Consider the following 14,840-nt stretch of genomic DNA (forward strand, 5'->3'; position numbering starts at 1 on the left):
AGGTCTTTAATCCATTTTGAGTTGATGTTGGTGCATGGTGATAAGCTGGGGTCCACTTTTAGTTTTCTGCATGTGGCCTCCCAGTTTTCCCAGCACCAGTGGTTGAATATTTTACCCTTTAAAAATGGTGATGAAAAAAATATTTTAAAAAGTGGTGATGAGGTTGTAGGAATCATGTAGCGAGACTTTGAAGCAGAGACAAATAGAATAGACACATACAAGGTCTTCCGGGCATATTCATTCTTTCCCTAAATTTAACATTGATTATAGTCATTGAAAAGAGAGAGAAAAATGCTTCAATGTCAGAAGAATCATGTTTTGCAATTCAAAATGTTTTGAGTTGGGTTTGGAGTGTAGGCAATTTAAACAAAATAGATCTCTTTTTGAAAAAAAAATTCTTATGGGAGTTATAAAACTCACATAGAAAGGAAGGCTTAACAATGAAGAGTTGAAGTCCAAATAGACTAAGCAGCATATGGAATTCATCTTTGTTCCACACCGGGTACTGGGATGACCTTCATAGTTGACTTCATCCTCTTCTCCCAGGCTGTGGCGGCTATACATCACAGGCTGCACACATGATGAATGTACTCAGCCTGGATCCTTTCTATCACATTCTGTGTGCGCTGCCTCACATTTCCTGGCAAAAATGTTATTTCAAGGTAATGTGTATAATAAAAACGTTCTTCTAGTGTCAGAACAATATTACTTCTCCCGTGACAGTATCATTACAGTGGCATCTACACTGATGAATGCTCAGGTGCCAATTCAAATAGAGACATCTGTTGCAGGCAGGAACATTTGTAAGCTCCTTCTCATTCTTACAAAGTGTGAAGGCTAGAATGACCTCCAGGTGGAATTCAACATAAAACATCAAAAACATGGCTGAAGAAAAATGCCCTGATCCTAAGACAGGCTATCGTTTAGACAATGTTAACATTGTCTTTATTTCTTCGTATATAAAGTTATACTCCTTTCTCTCTTTTTTCTAATACATATATAGATAGATAGATAGATAGATAGATAGATAGATAGATAGATAGATAGATAGATAGATATATCACAAAGTTTACCATGTTAACTGTTTCTAACTGTGCAGTCCTGCAACATTTCCATTATTGATTATTGGCTAATCTATCTGCAAAACGTTCCCCCTTCACAAATGGAAACTCTGTCTCTTACACAACTATCCCCATGCTGTCTTCTCCTCCATCCTTGACATCTACCTCTACTCTTTGTCTCTCTCTATGCATCTGACTACTTGAAGTACATCATTTCAGTGCATCTTAAAACACTTGTCTTTCTGTGCCTGGTTTATTTCAATTAGTATAATGTACTTTGTTGTTGTTGGTTGTGGGGCTCAAACTCAGGGCCTGAGTGCCATCCCTGAGCTGTTTGCTCAAGGATTAGGCCTCTACCTCTTTGAGCCACAGCTCCACTTCTGGTTTTCTGGTGGCTAATTGGAGATAAGAATCTCACGGACGAGTGGGGGAAGATGGCGGCTGCCGTGCCACAGCGGGCGTGGACCGGGGAGCAGCTACGCAGTGTGCAGCTGCCCAAGAAGGACATTATCAAGTTTCTGCAGGATAACGGTTCAGATTCGTTTCTGGCAGAGCATAAATTATTAGCAAACATTAAAAACGTAGCCAAGACGGCTAATAAGGACCATTTGGTTACAGCCTATAACCATCTCTTTGAAAGTAAGCAGTTTCAAAGGTACTGACAGTATACGTAAAATATCTGAGCAAGTAAAAAATGTGAAGCTTAATGAAGATAAACCCAAAGAAACCAAGTCTGAAGAGACTCTGGATGAGGGTCCACCAAAATATACAAAATTTATTTTTTAAAAAAGGGGGATAAAACAAACTTTCCCAAAAAAGGAGATGTTGTTCACTGCTGGTATACAGGAACACTACAGGATGGAACTGTTTTTGATTCTAATATTCAAACAAGTTCAAAGAAGAAGAAAAGTGCCAAGACTTTAAGTTTTAAGGTTGGAGTAGGTAAAGTTACCAGAGGATGGGATGAAGCGCTTTTGACTATGAGTAAAGGAGAAAAGGCTCGACTGGAGATTGAACCAGAATGGGCTTATGGGAAGAAAGGACAGCCTGATGCCAAAATTCCACCAAATGCAAAACTTATTTTTGAAGTGGAATTAGTGGACATCGATTAAAATAGTTCTTCAGATCTGAAGAGATCAGCAGTGATAAAACTTGGCCTTGAAACTTGTGTTGGAATAGTCAACTGGAAAATCCAAGGAGTTAACCCATGTTTATACTTGATACCAATTTTTGAGAAATGCAATCCCGTATAAGTCCCACAAAACTAAAATATTTGGTATAGCTGTGTAAAATATTGGTTAAGTAGTACTTTTTCCTTTTACCTCATGTTGTAATCTAAAAGGCTCAATAAAAATCTTACCAACTATAAAAAAAAGAATCTCATGGACTTTTCTACTCTGACTGGCCTTGAACCATGATCCTCAGATCTTAGCTTTCTGAATAGTTAGGATTATAGGCATGAGCCACCAGCACTCATCAGCACGATGTGTTCAGTGTTGGTCTGCATTATCTCATGTATCAGAATCTCTTTACTTTTTCCAGGCATGGTGGTATGCACATGTAATCCCAGCCACACAAGAGCAGAGATAGGAGGATCATGGTCTATGGCTGGCTCCAGGAAAAAGCAAATCCCTAACTGAAAAATAAAACTAAAAGTTGGGTGTTGGTGGCTCATGACTGTAATCTTAGCTACTCAAGGGGCTGAGATCTGAGGATTGTGGTTCGAAGCCAGCTAGGACAGCAAAGTCCATGAGACTCTTATATCAAGTTAACCAGCAGAAAAAAGCCAGAAATGGTGCTGTAGCTCAAGTGGTAGAACATGAGCTTTGAGCAAAAGGAGCTCAGAGTCAGCACTTGGGCCCAGAATTCAATAAAATAAAATAAAATAAAACTAAAGCAAAAAGAGTTGAATTCAGACCCCAGCACTGTCACAAAAGTGACAGTAATAATCCAATGCATGTATATACCACATTTTGTTTTCAGAAGCAAATGCTAAAATTTATTTTGAAAGTAGTTGATCATACATTTTTACTACAATTATGTTCATTGTAATCTTATAAAAGCCTAATAAGATCAACATTTTCAAGTATTTATTTTGCACCAATCTTTATACATAATCTGTAATCTTCCTCATAACCCCAATTATGTTCATTTTGCAGGTGGAAAAACAGTAGAACATCCCCGTGATTCCCAGATCGTGCAGAAGAGCTGAGATTCAAAGCAGATGTGATTAGCACAGAATCTTGGCTCTTTTACTCCACCCTCAAACTGTACATTGCCATCACTGATAGTGCATCATGTGATAGGTGATAGATAGGTGTATAGTGAGACACAGAATTCAGTTCTGTGTGACCTCAGCCAAGTCATTTGGTACCTCTAACTTCCTCACCTATGAAAGAGAAGGAAAGTAGCAATAACAATGATAATAACAGCTCATAGTTTGAATGATCACTGCACACCAAATACTGAGCTTGACTTGTGCTGGATCTTCCCCTCCAAGCACTATAAGACAGATGTGTACTCCTTCCTCTTATGAATGAAAATAGCTGAAAAACCCAGGGCTGCAGTGATTTGCCCAGGGCTCACCATGGTAAGAGATGGGGCCAGATTCAAACCTGAGCTTGTGAGCTTCTAAACCTACATTTTAACCTTGCTGCTAGGAGGTTGTAAGAATTGAGATAAAGAATAAAAATCACTTTACTCAGTGTCTGACACATAGAAACCTCTCCAAAAATAAAAAAAAAGATGCCATTTGTTGCTTTTATGACTGTGATTTACTTGCCATTATTCTGTATCTGGCTCTGAAAGGCTGTGCCTGACTCTCCTCTCTTTTCCTCCTTGGAAATGCCCCAAGGGCAAAGGGGAAAGATTGAGTGTCCATCAGGAAAGTACCCTTCTTGGCAGGAATAAGCACACAAACATCAAAGAGTGCTACAAAGCCAGTTCAGAGCATGGCTTGATGGGCTCTGCGGTTACTAGACTGAACTCAAGTGCGATAGGGTTATTGCTTTTGCATGTTGTTTGGCACAGGATAATAATGCTTGAATTTAAAAATGGAATTCTCTTCCATTTACCCCAAAGCTAAGTCACTGATGCAAATAAGTTTCAAAGAATTCACTAAAAATGTACTTCTCAAGAAAATTTAAAAGAAAGTGACCTAAATAGCTATAGCCTGCGGAAGTACACAGTTTATCATTACTTTTAAAGATTCTGGATCCTTACTAATTAAGATGAAGATCCTGAGCTGATATTATTTCTCAGTGATGACAATCCAAAATCTATTTTGATAGTTCCAGTTAGTTCTATGGAAATATTACTTATCCCTTAATAAAGAAGTGCTGAAACTTAAAATGTCTTACACCAACTTTAAGGTTTTGTTTAATACCTCACTTAGTAACCCCTTCCTCACATTCACCTCTGTTCTCCCAACATTAGACTAAGAAGTTCCACGTGCTCCATTCCACATCCCTTTACCAAGCAACTTGCCCAGCCATGGAACTGGAGAACAGTGTAATATAATAGAAGCAAGCGTGAAAGAGAAGGTCTCGAAGTCATTCATAATGTTGTTGCTGCCACAAACATGTTCATTACTAAGTAAGAATCAATAAATACAAGAATTTTAGTAAATTTTGCCAATTCTCTAGTTTTTGAAGTTAAATTATATCTACCTTCATAACATTTTTAAATTACCTATTAGATTTGAATAGATACTGCATTGTCTCTCCATGTCATAGTGAAGACAACAATATCTTTAGTGTCAGAAGGATATAATCCAGTAGTTATGTTAAATAGCAAAATATCAACTGAACTCTGTATTGTAATTATGCTAATTTAACTAAACTCACCTAAATTGAGGGAATAGGAACAAAAGAATATGCATGTGTTTCTGTGAAAATTGCTTTAATGTTTTAAAATAATTTGATAAATCAAATTGCCGAAATGCTGCTCCTTTATTAGGCATTCAATAAGACTATTATAAGTGATTGAGTAGAGAATTAGTCTAGAAAAAGTCTGTAAACCAATCATTTTGCAATTTAAACTATCCATCAATATTTTAAAACTTGTGTACAGACATAATTAAAATACGCTGTAAGTGCTCTCAGAAGCACAGTCCAGCTTCGTGATCATGCCCACCAAAGTTGTGACAGAAGTAACATCTGGAAGAGCTATCAAGAAGTGAAGAGAGAAGGGACTTACCAGCAACAGGAGTGGCACATCAGAGGGAGAAACACATTATAAAGTTTTGGCTCCAAAACAAGATATGGAAAACAGCCTTGGTGTGCGGGACGTCAAAGCATTAGAGGATGAGAAAAGATGATGAGTGGAGGGAACCTTTTAAGACACAGATTTCAAAGGCCTCATTAAGCAACCTGAGCTTTTTAAGGACAATGGATGTATTAGTAAGGTTTTTGTCACTGTGACAAAATACCTGGCTTACATGAGATAAGGGTTTTGGAGGTTTAAGTCTGCGATCCACCAAGTCCATTGTTTCTGAGCCTATGGCGAGGCTAAGCATTGTAATTGAAGGCAGCGATGGGGCAGTGCTGCTCATCTCATGGCAGCTGCAATGCAGACAGAGAAAGATGGAAGGGAGCCAGGGACAAGAGATCTCTCAAAGACCTCAATGACAATTCCATCCGCTTACCACTATCTTTTTTAAATGCTGTCAAATTATTGAGCTATCAATGGATTAATCCATTGGGGATGTCAGGGAGGTCAGAGTCCTCTTGATCCCATCACCTCCCAATCAATGATTGGCTCTGCTGGAAGGGGTCTAAGTCTTTGGAGGGACTACTGCATGCATATTCAAGTCATTATACTGGTAAGTAAATGACACATTTTTTTAAATATGAAAACTGATATGATCAGATTCTCTTAACAAGATCACTTTGGCATCTGTGGGACCATATTCAGGATGGGAAGCAAAGAGCAAGGATGAAGGTAGAAGTAGCCATTTACTTGGACAGCTGCTAAGGAGATAAAGAAGTAAGGCATGAAGGACAAGGGAAGTCAGTGATTCTCCGATTTCTGAGTTGGTTAACTGGGTCATGGTGTCATGCAAACTAATGGAGACCACTGGGAAAGACTGAGGAGAAAAGGTGATGAGACTTAACCAGTGCTATCTTTTATATAGAGTAAAAGTAATTTCTAGAGAGAGTAAGTCTCTTAAGTAGCAGCCTGAAATTGAGGGCATTGAATGGACCCTGCCTTGTCTCAGTCAGGCCCTACTTCTATGCATACAGGGCAAACACCTACTCATAATTCAATCTAGAATTTGATTCCAGTCAGATGGTCACCCACCACTCAGATATATTATAAATGTTCTTTCATTCCATGCTATATTTCATAGCTACCCCCCCTAGAAACCTCCCTCTCTCCCCACGAAACCTTGGCTTCGCAATGTATTGAACCCTACTGACACGTTTCACACAGTAAAATCTTTTTTTTTTGTATCAATTTCAATGGAAATGTGACCCACAGAAAGATGAATGGAGCAGGCCTTCTGTGAAATAGGTTGAAAATAATTACATGTCAGGCAGGTTTTGGAGAAAAGCCAGTGAGGTATTAAGTGAGAATGTGGAAGGAGCAGAGCCTCCACTGCTCAGGATTTGAAGGGCTCAAACACTGGGGTAAGGGAATGTTTTATCCTCATTTGAAAGGTATGTGATTTATTTTCTCTGACTGTTAATTGCTGCTGAAACTAGAGAAGTGGATTTCAAAAAAGGAATTCAACAAAGCTTACCTGGCTTGAGAAATACTTAAGTGGCATTTGGTTTGAATTTACAGGCTCCCAGCAGTGATCAGCATAGTACAGGAAGAACAATTAGGAGTTAACTAAATGGCTATTTTCTGGAAATGTCTTTATTCACAGTCCTTAGCTGGAGAAGATGAGTGGGGGAAAAAAGACAGATTCTAAGCCCTGAATAGAATGGGAAATTAACATGGGAAACCTTCCCAGTTACTTGATTTTATTTTTGTTGTAAATTGTCCCATTGCTGAGAATGAGGAACTTTAGCTAGATGAGACATACTCATTATAGCCCTTTGCTCATTATGCAACGAATATTTTTGGGTCCTCACTGTGGCAGTCAGTGGTTCTTTATAGTTTTTTTTTTTTTTGTCAGTCGTGGGGCTTGAACTCTGGGCCTGGGCGTTGTCCCTCAGCTCTTCAACTCAAGGCGAGCGCTCTACCACTTGAGCTACAGCGCCACTTAGTCAGTGGTTCTTAAATCCATAGTTTTACCTCTCTTTTCAGGCAGTATTTGGAAATGTTCACTTTTCTGTGTATGTGCTGTCCTGGGCTCTGTCTCTGGGCATGTTTTGCTCAAGGCTAGCCATAGCTCCACTTTGAGCTTTTTAGTAGTTATTTGGAGATAAGAGTCCTCCAGACTTTCCTGCCCAGGCTAGCTTTGAACGGTAATCCTCAGATCTCAGGCTCATGAGTAGCTAGGATTGCAGGCAGGAGCCACTGGTATCATGCTTAGAATCATTCTTGATGGTTATCACTAAGTGGTGGGAGGAAGGACTATTAGCAGCTAGTGGATAGAGAAAGAACAGATATTCTGCTAATTCCCTAAAAGGCACAGGATGACAGAGAATTATCTAGCCAAAATATAAGTCATGCTCAAGTTGAGAAATGGTGTCCTGGGATTAGCAATACAACAATAAAATGTCTTTTAGTGATGAAAGAGATACAATAAGACAATGAATGAAAAAATGTATGACACACTCAATAGTCCTAAGGCACTGTGACATAAATGAAGCAGGGGTGGTCAGAGGTCTCACCAAGAAGGTGGATTTTGAGCAGAATTGTGCAGAGAAGGTAGTCTTGATTTTGGTCATAGTCATAGGGCTAATGTCAACTTCTTTTACTTTTTTAGTCATGCAAAGAGAAGGTTGTTAAACTAGTTACCAACAGGATGAAGAGAACTAGACAAATTAAGAGGAATTTTGGAAATAAAATTGGCATGAACTCATCATTAAAGTAGGGGTAAAATAGACACTCAGTCAAAGCTGATTGTTTCATTCAAAGACAAATTAGAGTCTGGCATTGGTGGTTCACACCCGTAATCTTAGCTCAGGAAGCTGAGAGCTGACGATTACAGTTTGAATCCAGCCTGGACAGGAAACTCTGTATGACTCTTATCTCCAATTAACTACCAAAAGAAAAAAAAAGAAGAGACAAAATCCAGAATTGGAGCTGTAGCTCAATGGTAGAGTGCTAACCTTGAGCAAAAAGCTGAGGGACAATGCTCAGGACCCCCGTTCAAGCCCCCAGGCTACACACACACACACACACACACACACACACACACACACACAATTTAGAAGAAACTTTTAAGCAGAGAAAAGAACTAATACAAAGGTCAGGAAGTGGGTACAAATTTAAGTATAAACTCTTGATTGTTAAGTATAGTAAATTGTTTATTTTTATCTAGGTAGGAAACATGTTCTAATTCCTAAGAGGAATCAGAGTATTTCCTTGGATAAAATCTTTTTGGCATACAGAGAGATATACAATATCTTCATCAACCATTCCACAACAAACACAGAATCAGAAATCGGCGATCACTTTTTGTTGTGGCATTAGAGACCTATCATTACGAAGCATTCAGGAAAAACCATTTCTGTGAGGAGCTACTGTGACTCAAATACTTAGACCTGCAGCGAGATGGCATGATCTTTCTGTTTTCTTCCGTAGGTAACAGCTGGATGCCAGCTTGATAAGTTTCCATTCTTTATCAAGCTGCCTAAGTGCGAGCATCCTGGAGTAGACATTTCTTCTCTGATTTAAGAAATTACAATACCTTTGAACAAAGGCTTTTAATTACAATGTTATGTTACCCTGATACCTTTAAGTTACAACTCACAATTACAGCTGACTTTCGTATAATTCTATTGAAATATTGTCCACCCATAAAAAGAGCTTCTTGTTTTCAGTATATAACTCTATTCTTTCCATTGGTAACTGTAGTATGCCTTCCCATGTCTGCAGTACGTTTTCAATTTATATATACATGTAGAGAGACAACTATATATGTTTCTCTATATATAATTGTATTGAGATACAAATAGATGACACAGGTATAAAAGTGAAGAAGACCGTCAAGATACTCAGTGAAATGGAAATAAAGATCATTAAGCTATTATTATAGGGCAAATAAATTAATTTTGCAACCTAATAACCAAAAAGAATTTATTGATCCACAACACATTCATAACAATTTGAAAGATTGGGTATTTCAAAGTGAAAACCTTTTCCACAGTAATGGAATGTCATCATATAGCAAAACCTGTAGAGCTATTACCAAATTCATATTAGTAAACCATACTTATAAAATGCCCACTGAAACACTTAATTAGATGCATTCTGTTTTACAAAGGTTTAAAATTGGAGTCCAAATCCAAGTTCTACCACTTGTTTTTTTCAACTGTAAAACCTGGACTGAAAAGGTGTTGAAATTCAGTAGCTATACATGAAGTCCCTGGCTAGTCCAGTCCCTGAAATGAGATAACATTAATTCTCTCCTCCTTCCCCTTTATTTTGGATTTTCTTTTTTAGGTCTGAGACTGGGACTCTAATTTTGTACCCGATCCTTTTGCCCAATAGCTGGTACTCTACCAACTGAGCCATGCCAGCAACCCCAAAAAGGGCCAATTTCCCTTTGGATCTAGTAGGAGGGGCTGAACACCAATAACCCCAAACTAACCATTGCTGCCTTTCAGTGGGACCTGAGCAATGCTACAAGTACAAGCTATGCTTACCTATTTAAACGGCTAAATAAAACGTGATATACCCTTATGTCTTGACTCATCTGTATTCATAACAATCTGGAAGGTAAGCTCTAGTTTAGAGTTCTCAGATCCCTGAGCGTTTCATGACAAAACTCAGCCAGGGCCATGAAGTACACTCCACTCTGTCCAGCGTTGAGGGGTGGAATCTTACTCTTTCTTCTATCAACCCAAAGGGAGCTTTGTATGCATGGTGAACATCTAGTAAGACCCAGCTTCAGAAACACCCAATAACCAATTGCCTCTTAGGCCTAAAAATACACACAGCTGTAGCTACTGTCTGTCCTAGGAGAACAGATTGGGAACAGTTCCAAGCAGGCCTTGAGCCAGTTTTGAGATCTGTGAAACAGAAAATTCTAAGTACCTGATATAATCTAGAAGTAGGGCTAGGAGGCCCAAGCAGGAAGTGACCTTGATCTCAAGGACTCCTCAACTCCTTAGGAAAAGATTTCAGAGGAACCATCTAAAGGCCACTAAGTCTGATATTACATACAGTTAAGCAATTCTTGTGGTAATTCCGTTCTCACCAGAAAATCAAAACCCACAAAAGTACAGAAGTCACTATGATTATGACCATCATGGAAAACAGTTCCATAAATGGAGGCATTTTTTTATTTCCTGTATCAACAGAAACAAAGAAGAATGTGCTTTGAGTGCTTTTCTCTTACCTGACTTTCCCCCAACATTTATTTTAAAAGACATTTCTAGTTATGCCTGGCACATGCCTGCTCTCTCTTTTCTGCTAGCCTTCTTTCCTTTTCTTTCATCCTGACTTCTCTCCTGAATTCTCATTTTATGTTGTGGACTTTTTATTTATCTTGTGAACATTTTTTAAAAAGCACAATTTGAATTTATATCTGCCACTTTCAAGAAAGTCACATCTAAAATCACATCAAACACAGGAGGAGTAATTTTGTCAATTACAATGTGGTCATAGTAGAATAGCTAAAAATTTCTTTATTTCGCTGACTCACATTTTAACACAAATGATTCTCTTGAAGACTGCAAGTTACCTTTATTACTTAAAAAGAAGGAAATTAACATATCTTGCTTCTCTTTGGTTTTTATGCATGAGTGAGCCAGAGCCTACTTAAAATGCTTTGACTTTCATAAAGGTTTGCCCTTCAAATCATGACACACATCTATTTGTACAGGTGTCACATTACTGGCTCAGGTAATTCGCATTTACTAAATAGTGTTTGGAGGCAGGTAAAAGGAACGGACTACTCAATACTCAAATAACAGGCAGCTATGAAAAAGGCTTGGCAGTGCATAGAGAGTTGAACAAATGGTTTTATTCTGCTCTGCATTAGGGCTTGAGCAAAAACCATCACATCTTCCAGTATTGTTAACTCATATTAGATTGTCCTTATTCTGTTATTTTTTTTAAAAAAAACATTATAAATGGTATGGTCTCCTCTGGTTCTCGTTTAACTTGTTAGTGGAGTGATTTGGTCTCATATTGCACAATATGTGATTCTGTGTAACGTTCATACCTTCAGGTAATTTGTAATCATCCCAATTTGGGGGGGAGACCTTTAAGATTTCATAAGATAACCAATCAATTCTTTCTCAATAAAGGTGAAATGAACTTTGTAAAAGGAAAATAATAGGCACTACATTTATGATATTGCCTGAAGATTGTTTTTTTTTGTTTGTTTGTTAGACTGGAGAATGAACTCAGGGCCTCATACTTGCTTGGCTTGGTTGCTGTGTTGCTGGTCTGCCACTTGACTGGCATATGCAGTCCTGCATTTTGTTCTTGTTTTTGTTAGTTTGCTTCTTTTTATTTGTTTTTGCCAGTCCTGGGGCTTGAACTTTGGGTTTGGGCACTCACTGTCCCTGTGTTCCTTTTTTCTCAAGGCTAGCACTCTACACATGGGCCACAGTGCCACATCTGGTATTTTCTGTGATTAATTGGAGATAAGAGTCTTTCCTGAGAGGGCTGGCTTTGAACTGCAATCCTCAGAACTCTGCTCCCAAGTAGGTAAGATTACAGGTGTGAGCCACCAATGCCCAGCTCCCTTTTGCTGATATTTTGGAGATGGAGTATATTAAATTTTTCTGCCTGGGTTAGGCTTTAAACTTTGATCCTCTAGATCTCAATCACTTGAGTAGTAAGGATTACAGGCATGAACTACCTGCAGTTGGCTTTTAAATGGTATTTTTTTAACTTGTTTTTTAACTTTACCCATGCACTTTCATTCTTGCTCTTGGTGATTGATTAGCACATATATATTAAAATGAGTAAAAAAAAATGACTTAGTATGCCCATAGAGAATCAAAGTAACTGACCCATTATCTTGACCAAGGATGTTACCATGAAAATATATCATAGTTTCTGTGCCTTAAACCACCCTGGGAAACCCAGGATGAGGTTCCTGTCAGATTTAGTTCCTGGTTTGCGGATGTTCTTATCCATAGAACACATAGCAGATAAGATTTTTTTTTAATATTTTCTTATAAAGACACCAATTCTCTTCATGAGGGCTTGACTCTCAGGACCTCATTACCTCCCAAAGGTTATACTTCTAAATACCATCACACTGGAAATTAAGTTTCAACTGAAAATTTTGTTGGGAAAGACAAACATTCAGATCATAGTGCCCAGATGGAGAGGTAAACCACCATATCCATACTATCTAACACATACGGTTTTGAGAAAAGTTTTTATAAAAAGTATAGTTATATATTGTGTACACCTACCTATATTATATCTATATTGTATAGCTAGGTGTCTATATCTGTTTACACTTTTATATAAGCTGGGCTGGGAAGGTGGCTCAGTGGTAGAGTGCTTGCCTTGCATGCCTGAGGCCCTGGGTTCGATTCCTCAGCACCACATAAGCAAAAAGAAAAAAGCTGGAAGTGGCGCTGTGGCTCAAGTGGTAGAGTGCTAGCCTTGAGCTGAAGAGCTGAGGGACAGCGCCCAGGCCCAGAGTTCAGGCCCCACAACCGGATCTAAAAAATAAATAAATAAACACTTTTATATAAGCTGTGCACATTTGAATTGAAGAATTTACATGCCTAATCATATACAAAATCCTTCTCCAGTTTCTACAACTTCCTTACTTAGATAATCTCTGGCCCCAGTAGAAAGGTGATAGACACTCAGCTAGCTTGGAAACTAGAATGATGTAGGTCCTTGCAGTAAATGGAAGAAAGGGAGTGAACTGAGGAATAGCCATTGTGCGCCCTGGAATGCCATCTGTGATGAAAAAGACTTGTCAGATTCAGTTATTATATGGGCAATACTATGTTTAATTTTCTAGTGAAGAACACATTTATTAGTGGAGACCTGTGTCCAGCTAACCAGGAAAAAGCTGGACTAGAGGACTAGAGGCATGGTTCAAATGGTAGAGTGTCAGATGTGAGCAAGCAAGCTAAGTGAGAGTATGAAGCTTTGAGTTCAAGTCCCAGTACTAGCACACTCACACACACACACACACACACACACACACACACACAGAGTTACTGAGTCTTACTAAACATGCACAAAAAGGAGCAGTTAACAAGACAGTCTTTTTTCATAATATATGCAAACAGTAAGAGAGATGAGAGTTAATATAGGCAAAATAAGGGAACAAATAATTTCAGACTAAGTACAGTGAAGTTAAAACGTCTTTTCCTTCCAGTCTGTACCTTCTAGCCATACACAACTTATCATCTGTTAAAGACCTAACTGCTTTCTCCACCCAATCTTCCTGTGGAACTGCTGATACTGCCTCTATTTCTATCATGCCACTTGATTGCATTTATTTGTTTTGAAGATGACATAGGTCTTTGACATGATAGTGGTCCTTATGGAGGCCGCATAGCAAGCCCAGAGAACTGACTGTTTTGAACATTCATCAGAAAAATGCCTTTATTGTTACCAAAGTATCTGTAGTAGTTAGTCTTAAAACTCTCTTAGGAATTAGATCTCACACTTAGATTTTACTGAGTTACAACTACAAAACATTACTTATCAGGAGGCCAGCTAAATTTACAGCTATTACACTCTCTGGCTATTTCTTGCAAGCACAAATGTTTCTAGGAACATGGGTAAATTCCTGAGTCTTCCTTCAACTCTCAATAGCAGAACTCAGCAGAAGATAAGATATCCATAAGTCAAATGGAAATATATACTTTTGCAAAGTAACCAACGCTACCTGCTGTAGTGTAGCCATAGACAAAATTTTTTAAGGTAAGCTTAGGAAGAGGAACAAAACTTCCTGAGTTGCAAAAATTATTTCCTATGTTCAGTTTCTAATGGTAACTGAACCAAAAGGATATTGAATTAGCAAAATAAACATGTCATTGGAATAAATCAGTGGACCCCTATTGAATTTCTGTAGGTAGTTTATCAAAACAGAAACAAGATGTACAGAGTATGTAAAGATAAGTTATTCAGGGCACACATTCTTCTATTATTATGGTATGCCTTAGTTCTAACACTGAAAGTTGCTACTATTTACTGAACATATAACAAGCCAATACACTAGATATTTCAGGTGTTTATCTACTTTTATTCTTCCAGCAACATTATATGGCATCATCAGTTTCATGTTTACAGATAGGGATATTGGGGCTCAGAAAGTTTAGGGAATTTGCTCAAAGTCTTGAGTTGGTGGTAGGCTAAAAAGTCAAAATTGCAAAGCAAATGTGTGTGATTTAAAATTCTGCATTCTTTCCAATATTGTCCTGACAGAAATTAAATTCAGAAATCAAATATCATTCTTCCTCATTAAAAACAAAATCTTTTCGTATAAGACTAACTGCAATTTAATGCTGAACAACAGATCCTTTTTTTAAAAAAATTATCTACTAGTTATAATTTTTAGAGATTTAATTTAAATGCATTTATCTCTCGTAATTAAGTTGCATAGCCAAGTTTAAACTGATTTTTCAGCAAAGTGATCTACTGAGTACAAGCATGTCCCACTGGTTTTTCTAATCTCATTAGGGTTTAAATCCCGGTAGAAAGCTCTTGGTGGGATGAGGGGGG

At 38.1% G+C, this 14,840-nt stretch overlaps 1 protein-coding gene and 1 pseudogene across 1 annotated transcript in view; one reads left to right on the forward strand and one right to left on the reverse strand.

Moving 5' to 3' along the window:
* Arhgef38 (Rho guanine nucleotide exchange factor (GEF) 38) overlaps positions 1 to 14,840 on the reverse strand; it is an 87,961-nt gene that overhangs the window by 72,113 nt on the left and 1,008 nt on the right. The gene's annotated exons all lie outside the window — the stretch shown is intronic.
* Positions 1,496 to 2,327, forward strand: LOC105991139 (annotated as a pseudogene).

Source organism: Dipodomys ordii, unplaced genomic scaffold (genome assembly GCF_000151885.1).
Source record: "Dipodomys ordii isolate 6190 unplaced genomic scaffold, Dord_2.0 Scaffold70, whole genome shotgun sequence".
Classification (NCBI taxonomy): Eukaryota; Metazoa; Chordata; class Mammalia; order Rodentia; family Heteromyidae; genus Dipodomys; species Dipodomys ordii.